General features: G+C 38.5%; 1 non-coding gene and 2 pseudogenes across 1 annotated transcript; all 3 read right to left on the minus strand.

Annotated features, from left to right (window-relative positions):
* Positions 1 to 547: 547 nt before the first annotated feature.
* On the minus strand, positions 548 to 666 carry LOC121821817 (5S ribosomal RNA). The gene has a single exon (XR_006062705.1). It is a non-coding gene; the product is annotated as a 5S ribosomal RNA (ribosomal RNA).
* Positions 667 to 13986: 13320 nt separating this feature from the next.
* On the minus strand, positions 13987 to 15363 carry LOC102911264 (tripartite motif-containing protein 43 pseudogene; annotated as a pseudogene).
* Positions 15364 to 21965: 6602 nt separating this feature from the next.
* Positions 21966 to 23096, minus strand: LOC102911559 (tripartite motif-containing protein 43 pseudogene; annotated as a pseudogene).
* Positions 23097 to 26161: the final 3065 nt, after the last annotated feature.

The raw sequence follows: 26161 nt of genomic DNA on the forward strand, positions 1-26161 counted from the left end.
GTTATATGTTGAATCTTGACAAAAAAGTCAAGTACATAGCAGCAACAAAACAGACTGGTACTTACCAGGGCAGAGAAGGAATGAAATGAGGAAAGGTTGACCAATATATTCAAACTTTTATTTGTGTTAGAGGAATAAATCCAGAGACCCAGCAAACAGATGAAGTGCTGTAACTATAATATTTAATTGTTTTCTAGGAATTTGTTTAAAAAAAGCAGCTTCTTGGTGCTTTTACTTCAAGAAATAAATAACTATGTGAAGTGATTAATACTTTGATTGTGTGTCTATAGTAATCATTTCACTATGTACATGTGTATAAAAACTTACATTGGTAAACTTTAAATATACAATCGTAAACACATCTCTTTTATTGTTCATTAAGGATAAATTTGAACCTCTCTTGAAATAGTTTTAAATGTTATATGATAATATATATAGTGGTATTATACAATATTATGGCCTGTTGTACAGAAGGCAGCAGTTTCTTACATACATTATATATAATATGGTAGTATACATATGGCATATTAATTTTTTTATTTTTTAAAGCCTACAGCACCTGGTATTCCCAGGCGGTCTCCCATCCAAGTACTAACCAGGCCCGACCCTGCTTAGCTTCTGAGATCAGACGAGATCGGGAGTGTTCAGGGTGGTATGGCCATACACGGCATATTAATTATAACATGTAAGATATGATATGTAATAAAATATATTTAAATGGAAAATAGTGGTTCATTGTGTAATTTATCACCTCATTAAATATTTTATTATTTATAATATTTACTGGTTATTAATATATTGATTTACTCTTATGTTTTGTCAGCTGGGAATTTTAAAGCTTTATCTTCATTCTTGGAAAACACCTTAGAAGTCGTTGACCCAACCTCTTGGTTTTCTTGCTTGACTATGTGAGTTTCTGCTTTTTGTGAAAACTGTATCACGAGGGACCACTGCCCAACTTACAGGCAACTCCTCCGCCATTAATTATGTGCTGCTTCTCTAATTATGTTCTTCTTCATGGAACACATGGCAAAACATAAATAATAGAAATGGGTTAATTGTAGATGTAACCAATCGTCTTTTTAAAATAAGAAACACAGAGCCAATGTAAAAAAGAAAGCCGAGAGGTCAGAGCTCAGAGATAAAATCTTACCTCCTGCAGTGCTCCTAGCTTCCCCGAGAGAGGGAGGTACTTCCTGTGTCTCTGTTTAAATAATCTTTCTGTTCTGCCTTCTCATTGGTTGTAAACCCAACCACATGACTGCCTCATCACTGCCTGTAAGTACCGCCCTCCAGGTCTTAAAGGCATATGTCTCCAATACTGGCTGTATCCCTGAACACACAGAAATCTACCTAGCTCTTCTAACCACCACGCTCTTACTATGGCTCTAATAGCTCTGACCCCAGGGCAACTTTATTTATTAACATAAAATTAAAATCGCATTTCAGTACAAATAAAATATCACCATATTTCCCCTTTTCTATTTTATTAAAAAGAAAAAAAGCAAAAGGTTATAACTAACAAAAGAAAAACTATATACAAAAGTACAATAACTATATACAATATATACAAGTAACAAATACCTAAACGATGTCTAGTCCATTTGTATTTGACAAATCAGAGAAAATAATTCCCTTATCTATCCTATTTTAGTAAGTTCAAAATGTATCTAATTCACTTTCTATCCTAATTAATCTTCAACTATAACTAACTAATCTTCAACTCCCTCAGAGACCCAAGAAGGAAATAATATTAGCTAACAAAAATAAAAACAAGAAGTGCACAAAAGCAACTTCCAAAAATTTTGTGAGTCGACAGAAACAGCCAGCTGCCTGGACAGTCACCTGAGGTTTCTCTGCAGTGTTGGGGCATCATCTTCAGCCTATAGGCTTATGGTATCTGACAGACTCATTTGTGAAGTAGGTTGTACACAAGGTCAACAGTTCAACCTCACATTGGGTGAGAGCAGTCCATATACCAGAAACACCTGAATTCCACTAGTGTCATGTCATGATTCAGGATTTTAAATTCTGGAAATTGTTGATGGTTTTTGAATTCAGCTGTCCATTCTTCTTGGCTGTGTATCTATGGCTTCATCTCAGCATCCCCTTCTTCTCCACATCCCTCTATTAAATGCCAGTCTACTATTGAGAGGCGTGAGCTTTAGTTGCTGTTCCATTGCACAACAGAAGCCATCGGCCCACTGCCTGTTCAGCTGCCTTCGAAGAAAAGGACACTGTACCTTTTCCGGATTGTGAAGTCCACTTCAGGGATGGTGCCATATTGTCCTGGCCTCAGAAGATGCCTTTTGATAAAGCCATAACCACACTTGTTTTGGCAGGAATTGGTAGTCCTTTGTTTCGTGTTCTGTCTGTCCATTTTTTCTGTTGATTTGAGGATACTTTGTTGTCCAGTGGCTAACTTTTGCCACAATGAAAATTAACTCCATATGCAGTTTCTTCAATGCCCATATTTTCTCTGAAGTAGATTGGTACTGCCAGGAGCCGACATGTCTCAAAAAAGAAAAATTTCTAAGTTATTAAAATATTTTAAATGCCATATTCTATAGATCTCTGAAGGGTTTGAAGATGACCTGTCTAAAATACATCTGCTCAATTTTTAAAACATATCTAATATGACTACAATTTCTATTGTAATGTCTAACTACTAACTTTCATTTCTTTATATCCTAATAGTTGGTAATAATGTAAAGTATTTAAAATTAGTAATTGTCTTTTTCTTTTCTTTCTTTCTTTCTTTTTTTTTTACAAGAACCTTAAATCTAATCTCCTTTGCTTAGCCTTTTTCCTAACCCTTGACAACTTGTAACCTACCCCCCTAAATAATGAAAATTATCCCAGACCCAAAACCCATTAAAAAGAACCAAAAAAAAACCACCCGCCCCACACCACCTCTTTGGGAATGTGGGCGTCATTCTTAAAATTGCTTCCTGCTGGGTATGGGCGAAGTTATCTTTATCCTGAAAGAAAAATTTAGGTTAATTGTCAAATTCTAGGAAAGGTAACTATATCCTTCATTATTATCCAGTCTGTGTATAAAGCCAAAGTTCAGGGTTTATCTCAAGTCCTTATTCAAGTAGTCTTTGAGACTGGATCATCTCAGCTAGTCATCTCAGAATTGTACTGAGCACCTTGTAGTTCAAAGCTGATCTGTAGATGATGTTTGTCAGCTTATTGATATTATTATTGTCCACGTGGAATTGTTGTTGTTGTTGTGGGGCCCCATTTTCTTCCTGGAGACTTCAGTTGATGTTAGGCCTGGCCATGATTTCCTGCAGAAAACTGATAAGAGACTCGAACACAAAGACATACATATGCAGCTAATTGAAGCCTTTTTTCTAGAATTAGTTAGTACTCTATATGACCATTCCTATCTTAACAAAGTTTAAAATGTATATGTATCTATTAATCTTGTAAATTTTGATATAAAATTTATACTTTAAGAAAAGTTTAAAGAATCAGAATAGAATCAAAGAGTTGAGATTAGTAATAGAATAGTCCCTTAATTAATTTGGCTTTTGTCCTGTCCCATAGCAGAAAATGGCTCTTTCTGGCATGATACAGGGAGTTTGCATTTTCCTTTTAACAACATGCTTGAGTTTAAAGAAGGAGAGAGCCATTCTCCAACTCCAAAGTCAGCTTTAAATTTTAATTGAACTGGGACTATTAGAAAACCAATAGTGTTAAATCTTTAGAGAAAAGCAGAAACAAACATTTAAGAAGACATAATTTTTTTTTTTTTTTTTTTTTAGATTATATATACCCATACGCCGTTTCACTTTGTTTCCTGGGATAGATGATTTTTCCCTTTTCTTCAGTTGTCTCATTTGTCTTGTGTCCTTCAGATTCCTTAACCTTCATTCTCCTAAAAGACAAAAACAAAAACCTTCCCCCAAGACTAATTTTGGGGATGTTCCTTTTTGGCAAGTTATTATCTGATTAAATGAAAAGACATGTGTTATAGGTACAAGTTAGTTTAAATTGGATGTTCATGCTGGTTGATGAACTATCACCTCCTCTAATTAAGAGGTTTCTCTTGTTCAAATCGAACCTTTATCAATTTTGATGGTACCCACAGCTTATCTTCTCCTGTAGAAACAAAAGCAAAACCTCGTCCCCAACGTAATACATACCCTGGCTTCCATTCTGAGGTCAGCACATCCTTAAAGTATATAGGTTGATTTAATTCTGTAGTTTTTTCTATTACCCAATGTCTCTCTGCAGCTGTTGTTCTTTTCTCATTGGCATTCAGAAAATTCAAAGTTAGAAGAGCATTATGCAGTCTATTTCTGGGGGTTTTTGTTACCCATTTCTGTTTGTTTAGCATATCCTTTAGAGTTCTGTTTGATCTTTCTATAACTGCTTGACCTGTAGGATTATGTGGTATGCCTGTAATATGCTTTATATTGTAATAAGCAAAAAACTGTTTCATTTTAACAGAGACATATGATGGAGCATTGTCAGTTTTGATTTGTGCAGGTATACCCATAATGGCCATAACTTCTAGCAAATGAGTGATTACAGAATCAGCTTTTTCAGAACTCAGAGCAGTTGCCCATTGAAATCCTGAACAAGTATCAATGGTGTGGTGTACATATTTCAATTTTCCAAATTCTGCAAAGTGAAACACATCCATCTGCCAAATTTCATTCCTCTGAGTACCCTTTGGGTTATATCCTGCTGGTAATGGCGTTTGATTATAGAAAGAACAAGTAGGACATTTCTTTACTATTTCTTTGGCTTGTTGCCAGGTTATGGAAAAATCCTTTTTTAAACCTTTAATATTGACGTGATGTTTTTTATGAAAGTCTGAGGCCTCCAGCACATTTCCTATCAATAATTTATCAATCTCATCATTGCCTTGTGCTAAAGGGCCTGGCAGACCAGTATGAGATCGGATGTGAGTTATATATAAAGGATGACTCCTTTTCCTGATTGTATCTTGTAATTGAATAAATAGTGAAGTTAATTCTGAAGCATCAGGGATAAATTCTGCAGTCTCAATATGTAACACCACTCTTTCAGCATACTGAGAGTCAGTTACTATGTTGAGAGGTTCTGAAAAATCCATTAATACCAACAGAATAGCATACAATTCTGATTTTTGCACTGAATTATAAGGACTTTGTACCACTTTACTTAAATTTTCTGATTTGTAACCTGCCTTTCCTTGTTTATTGGCATCTGTATAAAATGTACAAACTCCAGATATGGGTTTTTGCCGTACAATTCGAGGCAAGATCCAATCAGCTCTCTTTATAAAATCAATTCTGTTGCTTTTGGGATATTTGCTGTTAATTTCTCCCAAAAAATTACTGCAAGCTCTTTGCCAAGGTTCACTTTCTGTCCATAATTTTTCAATGTCCTCCTTAGTTAAAGGTACGACAATTTCTGCTGGGTCTATTCCTGCTAATTGACGAAGTCTCAATTTTCCTTTCCAAATCAAGTCAGAGATTTTTTCCCCATAAGTTTTTAATTTTTTATTTGGTTTATTTGGTAAAAATATCCATTCCAATATAATATCTTCCCTCTGCATTAATATTCCAGTAGGGGAATGCCTAGAAGGTAAAATAACCAAAATGCAATCCAGCTTTGGATCAATACGATCCACGTGCCCTTCATGTACTTTCTTTTCTACCAAGGCCAATTCTTTCTCAGCTTCAGGTGATAATTCTCTTGGACTATTTAAGTCCTTGTCACCTTCTAAGGTTTTGAACAAATTAGTCAGTTCATCATTTTTTACCCCAACAATAGTTCGTAGATGAGAAATATCTCCAAATAATCTTTGAAAGTCATTAAGAGTCTGTAGTCTATCTCTCCTAATTTGCACCTTTTGGGGTCTAATTTTTTGTAGCTCTATTTTATATCCTAAATAATTAATAGAATCTCCTCTTTGTATTTTTTCAGGAGCAATTTGTAATCCCCAGCAAGGCAAAATTTTCTTTACTTCTTCAAACATTCTTTCTAAAGTATCTGCATTTGAGTCAGCTAGTAAAATATCATCCATATAATGATAAATTATAGATTTAGGAAATTTTTTACGTATCACTTCCAATGGCTGTTGTACAAAATATTGGCACAGAGTTGGGCTATTTAACATTCCCTGTGGGAGGACCCTCCATTGAAATCTTTTAACCGGTTGAGAATTATTATAAGTAGGCACTGTGAAAGCAAATCTTTCTTTGTCCTTTTCTTGTAAGGGTATTGAAAAGAAACAGTCTTTTAAATCAATAACTATGAGAGGCCATCCTTTTGGTAACAGAGTAGGCAAAGGAATTCCAGATTGTAGAGAGCCCATCGGCTGAATTACTTTGTTAATTGCTCTAAGGTCTGTTACCATTCTCCATTTACCAGATTTCTTTTTAATAACAAATACAGGAGAATTCCAAGGGCTGGTTGACTGTTCAATATGCTGAGCATTTAACTGTTCTTCTACCAGCTCTTCTAAAGCCTGGAGTTTCTCTGTTGTTAAAGGCCATTGCTGAACCCATACAGGCTTGTCTGTTAACCATTTTAAAGGTAGAGCTGTTGGTATTTTTGGAAGATTATCAGTTGTTGTGCCCTGTTCTTGTATAATATGGATGGCTGGTGACCACTCAAAATAATGCCTTCTAATATTTCTCTCAGAAACATGTGCTAGTTTATGATTTGTTTCTGAGATTGGAGGGATTTTAATCTGAATATTCCATTGTTGCAACAAGTCTCGACCCCACAGGTTCATAGCTATGTTAGCGACATATGGTTTTAATTTTCCTCTCTGTCCTTCTGGACCTATACATTCCAGCCATCTTGCACTCTGTTTCACTCCAGATAATGTCCCAATTCCTAACAGTTGAACGTTTACCTCCTGAAGAGGCCAAGCTGGATGCCAAAATTCTGGTGCAATTATGTTAATGTCCGTACCTGTGTCTACCAGACCAGACAACAAAACACCATTTATTTTTATCGTTAATTTTGGTCTCTGTTCATTAATAGAAGTTTGCCAAAAAATTTTCTTTATGTTTTCTCCTGAATTTTCTATTCTCTCTTTTTCATCATCCTGACCAGCATGATTTATTCCAATAGTCATTTGGTTATTTAATCGCTCAGAGCAGGGATTTCCTCTACAGCTGCAGGAAAGGTTTGAACTGGTTTTGCTATGGGGGCCTGCATGAGGCCCCTCCGGGAGTTTCCCGAAAACTGAGGCAAAGGATTACCCTGTCTGTCCTTTGTTGATCTACATTCGTTGGTCCAGTGTTTTCCCTTACCACACCTTCTGCATACTCCAGAAGGAAGGGGCATTCTGTTGCCATTGTTCCTTGAAGAAACATTGCTTCTAGGAATGACCTGTTTACAGTCCCTTTTAAAATGTCCTTGCTTTCCACACCCAAAACATCTAACACTCCTCAAACCTTTTGAAATTACTTCTCCTACCCACGTATCATCATGCTCATCAGCCTCAACATTAATTGTTTCTCTAATCCAATCTTCCAAAGGTGCAGATCTTGCCCTTAACGGCCTGATTATTCTTTTACATGCTGCATTCGCATTCTCAAATGCCAAAGCTTCAATTATTGCCTTAGTAGCTTCTGATCCTGAGACCATTCTGTTTACTGCTGAAGCCAGTCTTTCTAAAAAATCTGTGAAAGATTCTTTTGGGCCTTGCATAACCTTTGTGAATGACTCAGGTTTTTTTCCTGGTTCATCAACTCTGTCCCATGCATTCAAGGCTGCCATTCGACATAAAATTTCGGTTTGAACATCATATAAACATTGTGTTTGTATTGAAGCATATTGGCCTTCTCCAATAAGCTGATCCTGACAAACTTGTATTCCTTTATCCCTCCATTGTGTTTCTACGTTTCTAGCTTCGTCCTTAAACCACGTTAGAAATTGAATTCTCTGGCTGGGTTCCAGAACAGCTTGTGCAAGGTCCCGCCAGTCCTGTGGTATAATCCTATTATATGTTGACCAAGAGTTTAACATTTGCTTTACATATGGGGAATGCATGCCATAAGATACTATTGCCTCCTTAAACCTTTTAAAATCCATCAGTTCAATTGGAGCCCAGATATTTTGTGTAGCCATTTGATCAGGCATCTGCTGTACGGTTACAGGATAAATTAAGGATGACTGTGTGAAAACAGGCTTTCTTTCTGTAACCTTGTGATCCAAACTTGAACCAACTTCACTGTTAAAATTAACAGGTTTTTCTAAAGCTGTTATCCTGGCACTTAAATCGACTATCTTTTTAAATAGTAAAATGAGAATAAGCATGGTGATAAACTGCATAATTCCCATAATACTAATCTTTTCATATAGTTGTTCCATTGTCAGACTGCCTAAAATTTCAAAAACCCAATTTTCTTCCAATGTACACAGAAAACCCATTTTTTCCTTTATGACTTACCAAATCTGCGTAGAACAGTAGAAATCCGAGCGAATTTCAAAAGAGCCACCTAGTGTCCTAGGTGTGAATCCAGAGAGAGAGAGAGAGACAGAAACAGAGAGACAGAGAGAAAGCAAGAGAGAAAGCAAGAGAGAAAGCGAAAGTGAAAGTGAAAGCGAAGGGGTAGCCGGCTAAAGCTTAAAGCCAGCCACTTGTTCCTTCTTGAGCCGAGTCAAGGCTTGGCTTTACAGGCAGGGGCCCTGTTTAGCAGGGCAGGCCTGAGCTGTTTGTAGCACTGGCTTTAAGCAAGCAGCTCACAGTCCGGCCTGAGGCCAAGCAGACCTTGGGCAGGGGCTAGGGAGCTGGCTGCTCTGGCTAGGGAGCCGGTTGCTCGGGCTAGGGAGCCGGCCCCAAGCAGTTTTTAATGGATTCTTGTCACGTTGGGCGCCAGATGTAGATGTAACCAATCGTCTTTTTAAAATAAGAAACACAGAGCCAATGTAAAAAAGAAAGCCGAGAGGTCAGAGCTCAGAGATAAAATCTTACCTCCTGCAGTGCTCCTAGCTTCCCCGAGAGAGGGAGGTACTTCCTGTGTCTCTGTTTAAATAATCTTTCTGTTCTGCCTTCTCATTGGTTGTAAACCCAACCACATGACTGCCTCATCACTGCCTGTAAGTACCGCCCTCCAGGTCTTAAAGGCATATGTCTCCAATACTGGCTGTATCCCTGAACACACAGAAATCTACCTAGCTCTTCTAACCACCACGCTCTTACTATGGCTCTAATAGCTCTGACCCCAGGGCAACTTTATTTATTAACATAAAATTAAAATCGCATTTCAGTACAAATAAAATATCACCATAGTTAATTTCTGATATAAGAGCTAGCTAGGAGAGGCCTGCCATAACCCACACAGTTTGTAAATAATATTAAGCCTCTGAATGATTATTTTATAAGTGACTGCTGGACCTCGGGGCCAGGTGGGACCAGAGAGAAACTTTCAGCTACACCTTCCCACCCCAAATTGCTTTTAGTCCTGTGTTTTAACACAGCACTAGAAACCCTAACTAAGACAGGAAATATCCCACCCACACTCCTAGGATTTCCCCTAGTAATCTTATAGCCCCTGAACATGCCTTTTCCCACCCATGAGGATATCTTCATTCAAACTCCCTAACTTCTATTTTTACCATCCTTTCAGATGGTTGTCAAACCCTAGATAGAAAGAGGTTAGAATTATATAATGAAACATTTTTTATAGAGAGTAGACAGTGTCTCTGAAAGTCTACTTCTGTTCATTCTAAATAAGTGTCATTTGGTTTGGTGATACAGTGTCTATAAGAATAATAAAAATAGAGTAGGTAAAAATAGTATCAAGTCCAATATTTCAGGGAAAGATGCCATACATGGCTCATAATCTACCATATCTCATACTCTCTATAATTCACACTTATTTTCCATGAGTTGTCCACTCCCCTTAGAATATGGCGCTACTGTTCCTGTGGGACTACCTTACATTTCTTCACTTCTAATAGTTAAACTATTGGGGTGGACATATGTTGCTCCACCTGACTCAGGGACAAGAAGAACTAAGGTTGTGTGTGGTAATGTATTGTGTCCCCCAATATACTGTGTCTCCCAATAAAATAAAACTTGCCTGGAAATTAGAGGAAAAAGCCAGCCACTATGTAGAAGTTATGCAATGGTAGCACACACATTTAATCCTATCACTTGACAGGCAGGGATCTGTCTGGATCTCTGTGAGTTCAAGGCCATACTGGGAACAGAGCCAGGTGTGGTGGTACTTGCCTTAAATTCCAACATTAGTTAAACAGGGAAATCTGGAGGTCAGACAGACAGGAAGTGACAGAGCTGTGCCGGAAGCAGAAGTGATGTAGCTGGAGAGAAACAGCAAATCAGATGGCAGAACAGCAATGTATACACGTATGGGTAGACAGGAAGTAGCTTGCCCTTGATTCTGTGACAAATTAGTGGATGTTCCCCCTTTTGTATTAAAAACTAGATGGTTGGAGCATTTTATAGTGTCTTCCTTAGCCTTTCTCCATGTTTACTGTTTGTCTTCCAAGGGTTTTTAAGTTTTGGATCCCAGAAAGGGCTCCACTGCACTGTTCTAACCTGAACTTACTTTTCCTTGCCTCTTGGATCAGGCGAGCTCTAACTAAACCTGATGAGTCTCCTTAGCTTGCTGAATCTTATGAGCCTCCCCCTCCCTCAAGAAGGGAATGTATTCATTCAAAGAAAATAGCTACACAAGAGCAGGTAACAATGGACTTTCTGAACTAATTATGTCTCTTCCCCATGTCTGGAATATGCATAACTTTGAGCCACTGGGAAAGACAGTTGACTGCTTTCCCTAGAATGTCCCACAGGGTCTTGCATGAGAAAGACTATGCACATTGAAGTAGAAGGTGTAGGGAAATGAGAGGGAATGGGATGGAAGCACAGTTGTGTAGACAAGTAGTAAATGAGCTCACCTGATTCTGAATTCAGTCTTCATAAGACTCATAAATATTTAATGTTCAGCTTCTGAAATAACCTCACAGAGAACTTACTAGACACAGAAAATAATTAAAAATAGCATGAAGCTAGAGAAGGTCCATAAAAGCCTGTTACCAGCTTTCCCTTATCCCAAGGAAAACAGGTAATTCATCAAGAATCTCAACATAAGTGAACCTCTTGAGACCAAAACTCATTATTTTTTGCTTACTCACGTACAACATTTTTTCAGAAAATACTACCTAAAGTAAATAATGGAATATTAAAAAGGATGGAGGGTGATTTCCTAGTGATATTATGGATGTTTTCAGGGCATCAGCAATGTATCAGATCAAAACAATTATAATATAGTCGTAGAAAATACAGTGGTCCTCCTACAATGGAAGGCTGCCACATTTCTACTTAAACAAAGGTTTTTTTGTTGTTGTTTTTTGGTTTTGGGGTTTTTTTTGTGTGGGAAGTGTAGTTTTTGTTTCTTTGTTTGTTTGGTTTTTGGTTTTTGGTTTGTTGAGTCAGGGTTTCTCTGTGTAACAGCCCTTGCTGTCCTGGAACTCACTATGTAGACTTTGCTGATCTCAAACTCAAGGAGATCCTCCTGCCTACCAAGTGTTAGAATTAAAGGCATGTACCAACACATGGCCTAAACATAGGGTTTTTAAGTAGGCACATGGATAACAGGTAACCTGCTAGCCTATTTTTATCAATGCAGAGTATTAAACTCTTGACTTTAAATAATTGATCTATTCCACTAAGTGCACCAGGAGATTTTTTTTGGTACATCACTATCTTGCCTTTATGATTTTCTTACTCTTCTCATCCCTGCAGAAAATATTAATCACAAAGTAGAATGGGTCCATTATGAGTTCTGTTTCTTCCTCATTGAAATCCTGCCACAGATGCCAGGTACTCACTCTCCTATCTGACCTTCATCCTCCAGCCCCAAAGCACCTTACATCGTTATATGATAATCTGTTATTTAAATATATTAAAAATATATTTAAGGATGTCAAACAATGCAGAAATTGGAAGCATTGGGATCAGGAGTTCAAGGCCAGTATAACTTACATGAATCTCATATCATCAATATTATGTGGCCTTATTTTTAAAATGGAATTAGCTATATCTCAGTTTGCAGAATACTTGCTAAGCATGTACTAGACCCTGGTCTCATTCTTCAGCATCACCTTTAATCATGTGTGGTGTCACATGCCTGTAATTCCAGTACTCAGGAAGCAGAGGCAGACACTAAAGATCATACTTAACTACACCGCAAGTAGCAGACCAGCCTGGAAGAGAGGAGAAAGTTTATCAAATTGATAATAATAATAATAACAATAATAATAATAATAGTAATAATTTTGAGGATCTAGTTGAGAGTTTGAGATTGATATCCATGATGCTTCTTCAATTAGAGTAAAGTATACTGTCTTAAACGTCAAGTACGGTTTCTAATTTTAGGAACTTGGTTTTTACTATGTAGGTGATGCCTGGGTTTATTCTTGTTCGTTGCCTACACCAATGAGACAACAAATCAAAAGCAAAATAAAAATTCAGGATGGAAGTATAAAATACCATGTGGCAGGGCAATGTACTATAATCAACAAATGGTGATTGCAGGCAATAAAAGCCGAGAATTCCAGGAGAATGTAGTAGGTCAGGCCAGTCTGAGAAATCTACCTTCTAGAAAGTATGTTGTGGTGGGGAACACAACAGAATAGGTGGGGCCAAGAAAGAAACCCTTTACATTTGATAATGCACAGACTCATTAATCAAAGAAATTATGAGGACCAATTACATAAAGAACTGAAGCAGGAACATCACAAATTGAAACTACCCCAGGACAATTTAAGGAAAACCCAACTCAAAATCAAATAACCAAATAAAAACCAAAATCGAAACAACAACAACAACAACAAAAAAAAAACCTTGCCATAGCACTGTGAGATTCTTGTGTCATCATTTTCTCTGTGTCACACATCTACTTATCCCAACCCATCAGCCTGCAGATGTTCAGGGTATAATGTTTCTTGAGGGTACTTGCTCCATGTTTATAAGTGAACTTTCACTGTTGACTATTGACTATCAGTTTATTCATCCAGAGTTTGTTTTGTGGAATGAAAACTGCAAATTAACACATATTACTTAGAAAGATTGAACGGTCCCTTTATTGACTTTTGGATATTCTGTTCTGTAACACAAAATACTAAAAGGTCCTATTAATAGAAAACCCAAAGCCAGATAATTGGGTGACTGTTAAAAGATGAGAGAAACAGAAAAAGCTAGACATATTCTTACCCCTATGAAATCTTCATCCTTAAGAGCATGAGTTCCTGTTTCCTCGCACATTATATACCTTTCTCTGAGCTGACATCAATTCTTGGGATTGAAGGCCTATGTGCTTCGCAGTACTGGAATTAAAGGTTTGGGCTACCTGGCACTGTCTCCAATGTGGCCTTAAACTCACAGAGATCTAGATGGATCTCTGCCTCTCAAGTGATAACATTAAGTTGTGTGTCACTACTCTCTGGCCTCTATGTCCAATCTAGTGGCTGGATCTGTCCTCTGATCCCCAGAAAAGTTTATCAGGGTGCACAATATATCACTACATTATTTCCTATGTAAGGGTTTCTAAACAACATAAAAGTGGATAAAACAAGCTCACCACTAAAGTTTGTAAGAATGTCAATTCCCACTGCCTCCAAGTTGAGTTCTCTCATGGGGAGTCAGCAGAGCATGGTACATTTAGCTGAGGCAGGTCCAAGACCCTCCCCTCTGAACCAAAGTTGCACAAGGTATCACACCTTACACACTAGACTCCAAAAAGCCCAATCCTGCAACAGGGATACTGATAACCCTGCCTGTGGCTCCCCCAAACAGTTGAAGCTAAACAACTGTCTCCAGTAACTAGAGGTCTTTGCCAGTCCCATGGTGGCTCCATAGCTATGGTGAACCCTCTTTTAGACATGTACTCAAATGTAGTGTCTGTAAAGAAAGAAACAGTTTTCCATTTAATTGTATTTTATTATCTAATAGTAGCAATAAAAGAGATAACATTAAAGTAGGAAATATTTACAAAACCACTAATGTGCTGGATTAAATGTTCTCCCTTCATGGCCACTGGAGAAGAAAGGCTGGACAGGGTTTTTGAAGGTGCCAGGGGGGTACCTGTATATGAGGGAACTCTTGACAACATTCACGAAACTTAAACATCCACGCTCACAATCCAGGAGCACCCCAACCCTACCCAGTGGTCTCTCTATATAGTGCCAAAATAGAGGGCATGTGGTGAGGAGACTGTAATGATTACCCTCCTTCATACACACAAGAAGAAAGGCACCCTCAGAGTCAATCATTTGGTTTGTATTCCTTAAGTAGGAATCCTCACAGACCCCTACAGCCCAGTCCCCAGAGTCCTGCAAATCTACCTCCCAGTAATATTTCCCTGAGATGAACTTCATGGATGCCCAGGAAGCCAAATAGCATTCAACAGAATCCTCAGATGTATCCTTAAGGTGAGGTCCGAAGCTGAATTCTCTCAAGACATTAAATAGGTTCATCATGGAGTGGGATGTGGTTTCATTGTCAAAGAAAATGTGCACCTGGATGTGCTTGCACCTTTCAGTCAGTCCAGTGATGGGTAGGGCACTGAGTTCAGGTTCCAAACCCTTGGGCATGCTCAGCTGCATTGACTCACTCCTTCTGACCATGTCATCCAAACACTGGAGAAGTACCATATATGACTCCTGGGACATTACCATCAGCTCCTGAAACATTTCTCTTAGTTCTTGGCTCTTTTGGACCATCATGGCTTCACTCTTCCTCAGTTTCTCTAACACACATTGGCCTTCCTTTCTCATGCACTCAATATGTTTCTCTTCCTCTTCACAGAGCAATGGATGCAGCTCCCTATACTCTGACCTGATCATTTCTTCCCGCAGAGTCACATAGTCCATCCACAAAGTTTTTGTTCCCATCTCTGCCTCAATATCCTCTTGATTTTCTTGGATCTTTTCCCATAAAGAGGCCATCTGCTTCAGAAGTCTTTCCATTCGTTCTTCAGCTGCTGCCTCAATGGGACAATGTTTGTGACCTCTGTGCTCATGGGAGTTAGAGCAGAGTTGACAGAGGAAGATCCTGCCCTCAACACAGAAGATCCTCTTTGTCTCCTTGTGGCTCACACACTTATGCTCCTCAGAGCTCAGGTCCTTCATGAGGCTGGCTTGTCTGGCAATGGACACCAGCTTCTTCAGGACAATGTTGGTTCTCATTTCCTTCTGTTGGCATGGTTCCCGACACATAGGGCAGTGGTCTGGAAGTTGGGTGTCCTCCCAGGACAGCTGGAGGCAGGCTCGACAGAAGCTGTGGCCACAGCTTATGGTGACTGGCTCTGTCAGGCAGCTCAGGCAGATGAAGCAGGTGAGTTCTTCCTGGAAGGCTTGTGAGATGTCTGACTCCATTTTCCCATGGAATAGTCTCTGGTCTCAGCAGTGTCTGGTGGGCACACAACAATGTTAGCTAAGCTATGTGGTGTGATCCTCAATGTGTAGGCTAGAAGGATCTAGCAGTCTAGCAGCCAGAAGGTATGGAAACACACTCTGTCTGGTCTAGAGAAGAATGAACCTGGCTGGCCCCTGGAGTGTCCTTATATACCTGCAATAGAGACCACACCCACTGTAAACAGCAGTAATCTAATTGGATGGAAGATTGAATTAAATCTTTGGCCAATACCCACAAAACAATCCTCCATAACAAGGTTTCCTGAGTCCCAGTTCTTATCTGGGTGTGATACCTCACATCTTTAATCCAAGAGCCCTAGGTTTGGGATGTTTCGGCAGCAGCAGTTTTAGTTCAAGGCCTGCTTGGAATATACAGTGAGAAGTTGTCTTAAAAAATAAATACAGAGCAATTTTACTACAATGTTTCACTGTTTCTAAATAGTTTGTGATGTGCTTATATTTTCAGTTTACCTTTTGCATTAACAGTTAATGAGATCAATCTGAGATTTTTAGCAAATATCAACATTAAAAATTCCAAATAATTCTTTGAGAATTTACTTCAACTCATGTTTATCATATTCACCTCAACTGCAATTTCTTCAAGATTCATCTCTTTTTCTACTCACTCCCCTTTCTGTTCTTTTCTTCTTACTTTTTTTTAAAAAATACATAAAAGCCAGGGAGTGGATAGTGGAGGCACACGCCTTTAATCTTAACACTCAGGAGGCAGAGGCAGGCATGTCTCTGAGAGTTGCAGGCTAGCCTGGACTCCAAAGTGCATTCCAAGACAGGCTCCGATGCTGAACATAGCAGCCCTATCTAGAAAAAAATTGAAAAACAAACAAACAAACAAAAACAATGATAAGGAAAAAAAAAACAAGTTTAATGAACAAAACCCCAAGAGGCTATGATTTGTTTTGTGAGGAAATTTTCTTGATTGAATCATTGGAATTAGGAAACCCCACCTAAACTCAGATGTTTTGAGATGTGAGAATTCATCTTAAATCTTAGCTGTACCTTCTGTTGGCAGCCTGTAAAAAGGACATTGTTGATATTTATATGTTTAGTATTTAGTGAGCACAAGGAATCATAATGAGTTTGTTATAATAGATTCCAAAGAGTCTATAAAATGAGGATGAGGAAGACAGAAAAATTAAATGTAACTTAATAAATCCTAAATAGTGAAGATGTCCTGTGTGTAAAGTTTTTCTGAGGTTTGTAGCTAGAAATATGGTTCAGATAAGGATTATTCCAAACTGACTTGGGAGGAATCCTACAGATGAAGCCTGGAATTGTGATATCATTCATGCTCTGGCTTCACTGTAGCATCTTCCCATTGTTTGAATTAAAGTCCCTACAATCACAGGTGTTACATGATAGGAGACCAAAAGATGGAGCCTACTGCTTCCCCTTAGGCAATTTCCTTTGCCTCAAAAGTCATTGCCAGATCCTGGAAAGCCTTAACCCTAGTTGATTAGATCATAGAAGCCATTTAGATTCTGCCTTTGAGAATACCAGGGCCAAAAAGGCAGGTGATTTCCTTCCTTTAAGTGAACATTTGGAGTGTGAGCTAAGCTTTTTCAGGGCTCTCAGATCTTCCTCTTTGCGGGTCTGAGGATTAGGAAGTGTGGGTACAAGATGAAGGAACTCTGAAATGGAGGTTGTAATTTCACTTTTCTCAATTCTCTGTTTAGCTCTATACTCTATTTATAACTGAGTTAATTGCTTTCTTGATATCCAGTTTTTTTTTTTTGAGTTCTTTACTTATTTAAGATATTATGCATCCATTGTGTGTGTAGTTGGCAAAAATCTTTTCCTATTCTGTAGGTTGTCACTTTGTCCTTGTGATGGCGTCCTTTGCCAAACAGATGCTTTTCAATTCCATAAGGTTCCATTTATTAATTGTCGCTTTTAGTGAGTGTACTATTGGTGTTGGGTTTAAAAGTCCTTTCCCATGTCTATGAGTTCAAGACTATTCCCCAGTTTCTCTTTTATTAGGTTCAGTATATGTGGTTTTATGTTGATGTGTTTGATCCACATGCAGTTGAATTTTATGCTAGGTCATAGGTATGGATCTATTTTCAGTGTTCTGTGTTTTGAGGACATTATCAGTGTTTCAGATTATAACAATTACAGTATGTTTCTAGAAAAATACAGTGGTCCACCTACACTGGAATGCTGACATAAACCTACTTAAACCCAGGTTTTTTGTTTTTGTTGTTGTTGTTTGTTTGTTGCTTTGGGTTTTTGGTTTTTGTATTGTTTTGATTTGATTTTTTTGTTTTTATTTTATTTTATTTTTTAAACCAAGACATGTTTTCTCTGAACAACATCTCTGGCTGTCCTGGAACTCACTGTGTAGACCCTACTGACCTGGAACTCACAGACATCCCCCTACCTCCTGAGTGTTGGGACTAAAGGAATATGCCACCAAGGCATAGCTTAAACACAGAATTTTTAAGTAGGCTTGGGGATAACAGGTAAGCTGCTTGCCTGTTTTTATCAATGGCAGAGGATCAATCCCTTGAGTTTAAATAATTGATCTATTCCTTTGAGTTTACCAGGAGACTTTTTCTGCCTTTTATTTCTTGGAACATCATTGTTTTCCTTCATGATTTCTTACACTTCTGATCATTACAGAAAATATTACTCACCAAGTAAAATGGGTTCAATATGAATTTCTGTTTCTTCCTCATTGAAATCCTGCCTTAGATGCCAGGCTCTCACTCACCTCTCTGCCCTTCATCCTCCAGCCCCAAAGCAGATTATATGATAATCTGTTATTTAAAAAGGTGTACTATGTTAAAAATATATTTAAGGAGGGCAAACATGGCAGAAATTCTTAGCATTAGGATCAGAATTTCAAGGCCAGCCTCACTTAAAACTTGATTCCCAGATCACCTATATTATCTGATGCTATTTTTGAAAAGGAAACAAAAATGAAAAGAGCTATATCTCAGTTTGCAGAGTACTTGCTAGCATGCACTTGGCCCTGGGTTCAATCTTCAGCATCACAGATAATCTGGGTAGTGTCACATGCCTGTAATTCCAGGACTCAAAAGGCAGAGACAGAAATTAAGAGTCATATTTTACTACAGATTGAGAGGCAGACAACCGTGGGACATAGGAGAATGTTTTTCAAAATAATAATAGTAGTAGTAGTAGTAGTAGTAGTAGTAATTTTGAGGCTCTCAGTTGGGAGTTTGAGATTGATATCCACCTTGCCTCTTCACTTTGAGTAGAGCACAGTCCCTTAAATATCATACATGGTTTCTATTTTAGGCTTGTTATACTTTCTATGCCTATGTTTAGATTCTTGCTGGTTTCCTACAGCAATGAGACAATAAATAAAATGCAAATTAAAAATTCAGTATAGAAGTATCAAATACTATGTTGCAGGAGAGCATAGTATAGTCACCAAAAGGTGTTTGCAGGCAATAAAAGTCGAGAATTCAAGAAGACTCTAGAATGTCAGGCCAGTCTGAGAAATCTGTCTTCTAGAGGGCATGGTGTGGTATGGAAGAGAACAGAATAGGTGGGGCCAGGAAAGAAACCCTTCTCATTTGATAATGCACAGACTCATTAATCAAAGTAATTATTAAGAGGACAAATTACACGAGAGACGGAAGCAGGACCATCACAAATGCAAACTACCCCAGGACACCTATTGGAACCCCAATCCAAAATCAAGTAACCAAAGAAAAACCAAAATCCAAACAAACAAAGACCCCTGCTGTGGCCCTGTGAGATTCTTGTGTTATCATTTTCTCTGTGCCTGACATCTACTTATCCCAACACATCAGCCTGTAGAGGATGAGGGTTTAATATTGTTTGAGGGTACTTGCTCCACGTTTATGCCATCCCATAAGTGCCCTTTCACTGTTGACTACATTTATTCATCCAGAGTTTGGTTTGTTGAATGAAAACTGTAAACTAACCACTATAACTTAGAAAGATTGAATGGCCCCTTTTGTGAATTTGAATATTCTCTTCTGTAACATAAGTTGCTAAACAGTCTTATTAATAGAAAACCCAGAGCGAGAGATATTAGGATGACTGTTGAAAGGTGAGAGAAACAGAACAAACCAGCCATGTTGTTACCTCTATGGAATGCTCATCCTCAAGAGCATGAGTTCCTGTTTCCTCACACCTTACATATCTTTCTGTGCCCTGACATCACTTCTTGGGATTAAAGGCCTGGGTGCTTCCCAGAACTGGGATTAAAGGTATGCGCCACCACTGCCTGGCTCTGTTTCCTGTGTGGCCTTCAAATCACAGATCTAGATGGATCTCTGCCTCTCAAGTGATAGCATTAAGTTGTGTGTCACCACTGTCTGGCCTTTATGTTTAATCTAGTGGTTGGATATGTCCTCTGATCCCCAGGCAAGTTTATTTGAGTACCAATATATAACTACATCATTTCCTGTGTAAGGGTTTCTAAACTATACAAAAGTAGATAAAGCAAGCTCACCACTAGTGTAGTTTTTTAGAATAAGAATGTCCACCCCCCATAGACTCATATATTTAAATGCTTAGACACCAATTTGTTAAAAAGTAACATCTAGAGTCTAGAGAGATGACCTGGTCAGTAAAATGCTTGTTCAAGCATCAGGACATGGGTTTGGAATCTTAGTACCTAGAGACTAAGGCACTGTGGTTTGTGTATGCAGTCTCAGCACTAGGAGTCACTAGGAAGGTATTTGGAATTCACAACCAGGCAGTTGTTAATGAACATTTCTAGGCTGAAGTTAAGGTGTTTTTGTCAAAAACTAAGGTGGAGGACAACTAGAGAAGACTCTAGCATCAGTTTCTACTGTAAGTATGCATGTTCAAGCATGTGCATAAGCAACTGCACCCATACACACACTTACATAAACCTGTACATATGCATACAACCATCATTTGTGCCTAGAAACTTCCTAATTTTATAGATAAATGTTCTATAATTTTTGTTCCTAATGCTTTGTTCATTCATCTATTGCTTGAAATACATCATGCAGAATATATGAGATGGGATCTGTGCTTTGTACATAATTAATAAATACTTTATCATTATATATATATATATATATATATATATATATATATATATATATATATATATACATACATTGCGGGTTTTTCCTTTTATTCTTTATACTTTCCAGGGCCTGCCACACAGGTCCCAAATAATCGTATGGAGAAATATTCTTCCTTATGAATGTCCGGCCTTAGCTTGTCTTGTTTAAAAGCACCTTTTCTTATCTTAAATTAGCCAGTCTACCTTTCACTGCTGGTCTTTTACATTTTCTGTATTTGTTTAACTTTTCTTTACCTCTACTCTGCTTCTGGCTAGGTCTAGATGGGTGGGTGGTTGTTCCCCAGCATCATCCTCTCTTTCTCCATTTCTCACTCATTTTTCTTCTCTTATTCTCCTTCTGTTTATTTTTTCTGACTGGCAGCCCCATCTATGCCTCTCTTGCCTAGATTTTGGCCATTCAGTTCTGTATTAGAGCAATCAAGAATTTTAGACAGGCAAAGTAACACAGACTCACACTTTTAAACAAATGCAACACATCTCTGCATCATTAAACAAATATGACACAGCATAAACAAATGTAACACATCTTCAACTAATATCCACAGATGTTTTTCTCTTGTGATGGGTTCTTTATTAAATACAAAAGTTGTCCATTATATTCCTTTATTTCTTCTTAAAGTGATATTATAACATTCATATTGTTATAGTATTGTAAGAATTTTAAACATTGTTAGAATAGCTAGGCATCTTGTCAATGTTCAGCCTTGGTCAAATATTCAATTTCAGAGAAAAGGAAGAGGAAAAGGTAGTTATAAATATAAACTCATATTGAACTGGATCTGGTGATGCATGCTTTTAATCCCAGCACTCATCAGGCAGAGGCAGGTGGACATCTTTGAGTTTGAGGTCCACATATGACTGAGTACCAGTAAAGCCAAGAAGACATAATGTGACCATGTCTCAATAAAACAAACAATAAAAACTAGAAATTATGGATTGGCATTATTAGAAATGTGGGCTATGTCTCTGTATCCTCTTTTATTTTTTCTTTTATTAATATTATTAAGAAATTTTCTATTCATTTAATACACCAACTGCAGATCACCCCTCCACACTCTTCCCCAACCCCAGCCTTTCCCCCCAAAGGACCCCTCATTCCCACCCGCTCCATTTTAAGCTCTCCCACGGGGATTCAGCAAAGCATGGTACATTCAGCTGAGGCAGGTCCAAGTCCCTCTCTTCTGAACCAAAGATGCACAAGGTATCACACCTTACACACTGGACTCCAAAAAGCCCAATCCTGCACCAGGGATGGATCCTGATCCCCTGCCTGGGGTCCCCCGCAAAGAGCTCATGCTAAACAACTGTCTCCAGTAACCAGAGGCCTAGTCTAGGCCAGTGATTGCTCCACAGTGAACCCTATTTTAGACATGCACTCAAATGCAGTGTCTGTAAGAAAAAAACATTTTTTCCATTATAATAGTATTTTATTAATTAAAAGCAATAAAAGATAATATTACAGTAGGAAATATTTATGAAAACACTAATGTCCTGGATTAAAAGTTTTCCCTTCATGGCCACTGGAGAAGAAAGGCTGGACAGGGTTTTTGAAGGTGCCTGCAGGGTACTTATACATGAGTGAACTCTTGGCAACATTTATGAAACTTAAACATCCATCCTCACGATCTAGGAGCACCCCAACCCGGCCCAGTGGCCTCTCTATATAGTGCCGGAATAGTGGGCATGTGGTGAGGAGACTGCAATGATTACCCTCCTTCACACACACAAGAAGAAAGGCATCCTCAGAGTCAATAATTTGGTTTGTATTCCTTAACCAGGAATCCTCACAGACCCCTACAGCCCAGTCCCCTGACTCCTGCAAATCTACCTCCCAGTAATATTTCATTGAGATGAACTTCAAGGATTCCCAGGAAGCCAAATAGCATCCAACAGAATCCTCAGATGTATCCTTAAGGTGAGGTCCAAAGCTGAATTTTCTCAAGACATTAAATAGGTTCATCTTGTAATGGAATGTGGTTATCTTGTCAAAGAAAATGTGCACCTGGATTTGCCTTAACATTTTAGTCAGTCCAGTGATGGGTAGGGCACTGAGTTCAGGTTGCATACCCTTGGGCATGCTCAGCTGCATTGACTCACTCCTTCTGACCATGTCATCCAAACCCTGGAGCAGTACAACATATGGCTCCTGGGACATTGCCATCAGCTCCTGAAACATATCTCTTAGTTCTTTGCTCTTTTGGACCATCCTGGCTTCACTCTTCCTCAGTTTCTCTAAAACATATTGGCTTTCCTTTCTCATACATTGGATATGTTTCTTTTCCTCTTTACAGAGGAATGGATGCAGCTCCCTATACTCTGTCCTGATCATTTCTTCCCGCAGAGTCACATAGTCCATCCACAAAGTTGTTGTTCTGTTCTCTGCCTCAATATTCTCTTGATTTTCTTGGATCTTCTCCCATAAAGATGCCATCTGTTTCAGAATTCTTTCCATTTCATCTTCAGCTGCTGCCTCAAGTGGACAATGTTTGTGACCTCTGTGCTCATGGGAGTTAGAGCAGAGTTGACAGAGGATGATCCTGCCCTCAACACAGAAGATCCTCTTTGTCTCCTTGTGGCTCACACACTTATGCTCCTCAGAGCTCAGGTCCTTCATGAGGCTGGCTTGTCTGACAATGGACACCAGCTTCTTCAGAACAATGTTGGTTCTCATTTCCTTCTGTTGGCATGGTTCCCGACACATAGGGCAGTGGACTGGAAGTTGGGTGTCCTCCCAGGAAAGCTGGAGGCAGGCTCGACAGAAGCTGTGGCCACAGCTTATGGTGACTGGCTCTGTCAGGCAGCTCAGGCAAATGAAGCAGATGAGTTCTTCCTGGAAGGCTTGTGAGATGTCTGACTCCATTTTCCAAAGGAATAGTCTCTGGTCTCAGCAGTGTCTGGAGGGCACACAAGAATATTAGCTCAGCTCTGTGGTGTGACCCTCAGTGTGTGGGCTAGAAGGATCTAGCAGTCTAGGAGCCAGAGGTATGGAAACACACTCTGTCTGGTCTAGAGAAGAATGTACCTGGCTGGCCCCTGGAGTGTCCTTATATACCTGCTAGAGACCACACCCACTGTAAACAGCAGTAATCTAATTGGATGGAAGATTGAATTAAATCTATGGCGAATCCTCACAAAATAATCCTCTACAAGTTTTCCTGTGTCACACATCTTATCTCGGTTTGATAGGTCACACCTTTAAATCAAGAGTCCTAGCAATTGGGCTGTTGAAGCAGGAGGAGTTTTAGTACAAGGCCTGCCTGGAATATACAGTGAGAAATTGTCTTAAAAAAAATAAAAAGCTATTTTACTACAATATTTCACTGTTTCTAAATAGTTTGTGATGTGCTTATAATTTCAGTTTACCTTTTGCAATTTAACAGTTAATGATATCAATCTGTGATTTTAGTAAATATCAACATTAAAAAAATCCTAATAATTCTTTGAGACTTTACTTCAACTCACGTTTATCATATTTACCTCAACCTCAATTTCTTCAAATTCATCACTTTTGCTACACACTCCCCTCTCTGTTCTTTCCTTCTTACTTAAAAAAAAAATCCATTGGAAGCCAGTGGATGCTGGCACAGGCCTTTAATCTTAACACTCAGGAGGCAGAGGCCTGCATGTCTCTGAGAGTGTCAGACTAGCCTTTACTACAGAGTGCATTCCAAGACAGGCTCCAAATCCAAACAGAGAAACCCTGTCTAGAAAAAAATAGAAAAACAAACAAAAAACAGTGATAAGGGGAAAAAAACATGTTTAATGAACCAAAACCTAAGAGACAATAATTTTTCTTGTGAGGGAATTTTCTTGATTGAATTATTGGAATTAGAAATCCCCACATAAACTCATGTTTTGAAATGTGAGAATTCATCTTAAATCTTAACTATACCTTCTCTTGGCAGCCTGTAAAAAGGACATTGTTGGCATTGATATGTGTTTAGTATTTAGAGAGCACGAGGAATCATAGTGAGTATGTTAGTATAGATTCCAAAGAGTGTATAAAATGAGGATGAGGAAGACATAAAATTAATTATAACTTAATAAATCCTAGACTAGTGAAGATGTCCTCTATGTAAAGTTTATTTGAGTCTTGTAGCTAAAAATATGGTTCAGATAAGAATTATTCCAAACTGAGTTGGGAGCAATCCTACAAATGTTGTCACCCACTGTGCTATCATTCATGCTCTGGCTTCACTGTAGCATCTTCCCAATGTCTGAAATAAAATCCCTACAATCACAGGTGTTACATGATAGGATACCAAGTGATGGAGCCTACTGCTTCCCCTTAGGAAATTTCCTTTGCCTAAAATTCATTGCCAGATCCTGGAAAGCCTTAACCCTAGTTGATTAGATCATAGACACTATTTAGAAACTGCCTTTGAGAACCAGGGCCAAAAAGGCAGATGGTTAGCTTAATTATTTGAACATTTTGATATGTGATAAGCTTTTGCAGATCTCTCTGATCCTCCACTTTGGGGGTCTGAGTAATAGGAAGTGTGGGTAGTGGATGAAGGCATCCTTATGTGGAGGTTGTATTTACACTTTCCTGAATTCTCTGTTTAGCTCTATACTCCATTTTAAGGAGTTAATACCCAGAAAACAATCCTCCACAACAAGTTTTCTTGAGTCACACATCTTATCTGGGTGTGATAGGTCACACTTTTAAACCTAGAGCCCTAGGGATTGGGATGTTGAGGCAGCAGGAGTTTTAGTTCAAGGCCTGCCTGGAATATACAGTGAGAAGTTGTCTTAAAAATAAATATAGAGCAATTTTACTACAATATTTCACTCTTTCTAAATATTTTGTGATGTGATTATATTTTTGGTTTACCTTTTGCAATTTAACAGTTAATGATATCAATCTGTGATTTTAGCAAATATCAACATTAAAAAATTCCAAATAACTCTTTGAGAATTTACTTCAACTAATGTTTATCACATTTATCTCAACTGCAATTTTTTCAAGACTCATCCCTTTTTCTACCCATTCCCCTTTCTGTTCTTTCCTTTTTCTTTTTTTAAAAAATATATTGACCAGGGGCTGGTCTATCAATCCTTTAATCTTAACACTCAAGAGGCAGAGGCAGGCAGATCTCTGAGTCTGAGGCTAGCCTGGTCTACAGAGTGTGTTCCAAGACAGGCTGCAATGATACACAGAGAAACCCTGTCAAAAAAAAAAAAGAAAAAAGAAAAAAAACATGTTTAAGGAACAAAAACCCAAGAGGCTATGATTTGTCTTGTGAGGGAATTTTCTTGATTGAATCTTTGGAATTAGGAAACCCCACCTAAACTCAGACATTTTGAGATGGGAGAATTCATCCGCACTTTTGTTCATGTTATTCAGTATGTATTTCTGGCTTCTTTCATAAAAATCGGGTTTCTATTGCCCACCTCTTGTACCTGAGGCTAGGGGATGGGTGATGAGAACAGAAGGGAATCTGATGGTTGAGCTGGAACAGCAATAAAATGGGAAAGCAATGAAAGAGCTACCGTGATTGAGGGAGACATGGGCACAGAGAAAAATTGGTTGCTAGGGAAGTTTCAAGGAATCCTCAAGAATGACCCCAGCTTAGCCTACTAGAAATAGTGGAGAGGGTGCCTGAACTGAACTGGCTTTCCCCAGTGATCAGATAACTGAACACCCTAACTGTCAACATAGAGCTTTTCTCGGGTAGA

The sequence above is a fragment of the Peromyscus maniculatus genome, chromosome 12 (genome assembly GCF_049852395.1).
Source record: "Peromyscus maniculatus bairdii isolate BWxNUB_F1_BW_parent chromosome 12, HU_Pman_BW_mat_3.1, whole genome shotgun sequence".
Classification (NCBI taxonomy): domain Eukaryota; kingdom Metazoa; phylum Chordata; class Mammalia; order Rodentia; family Cricetidae; genus Peromyscus; species Peromyscus maniculatus.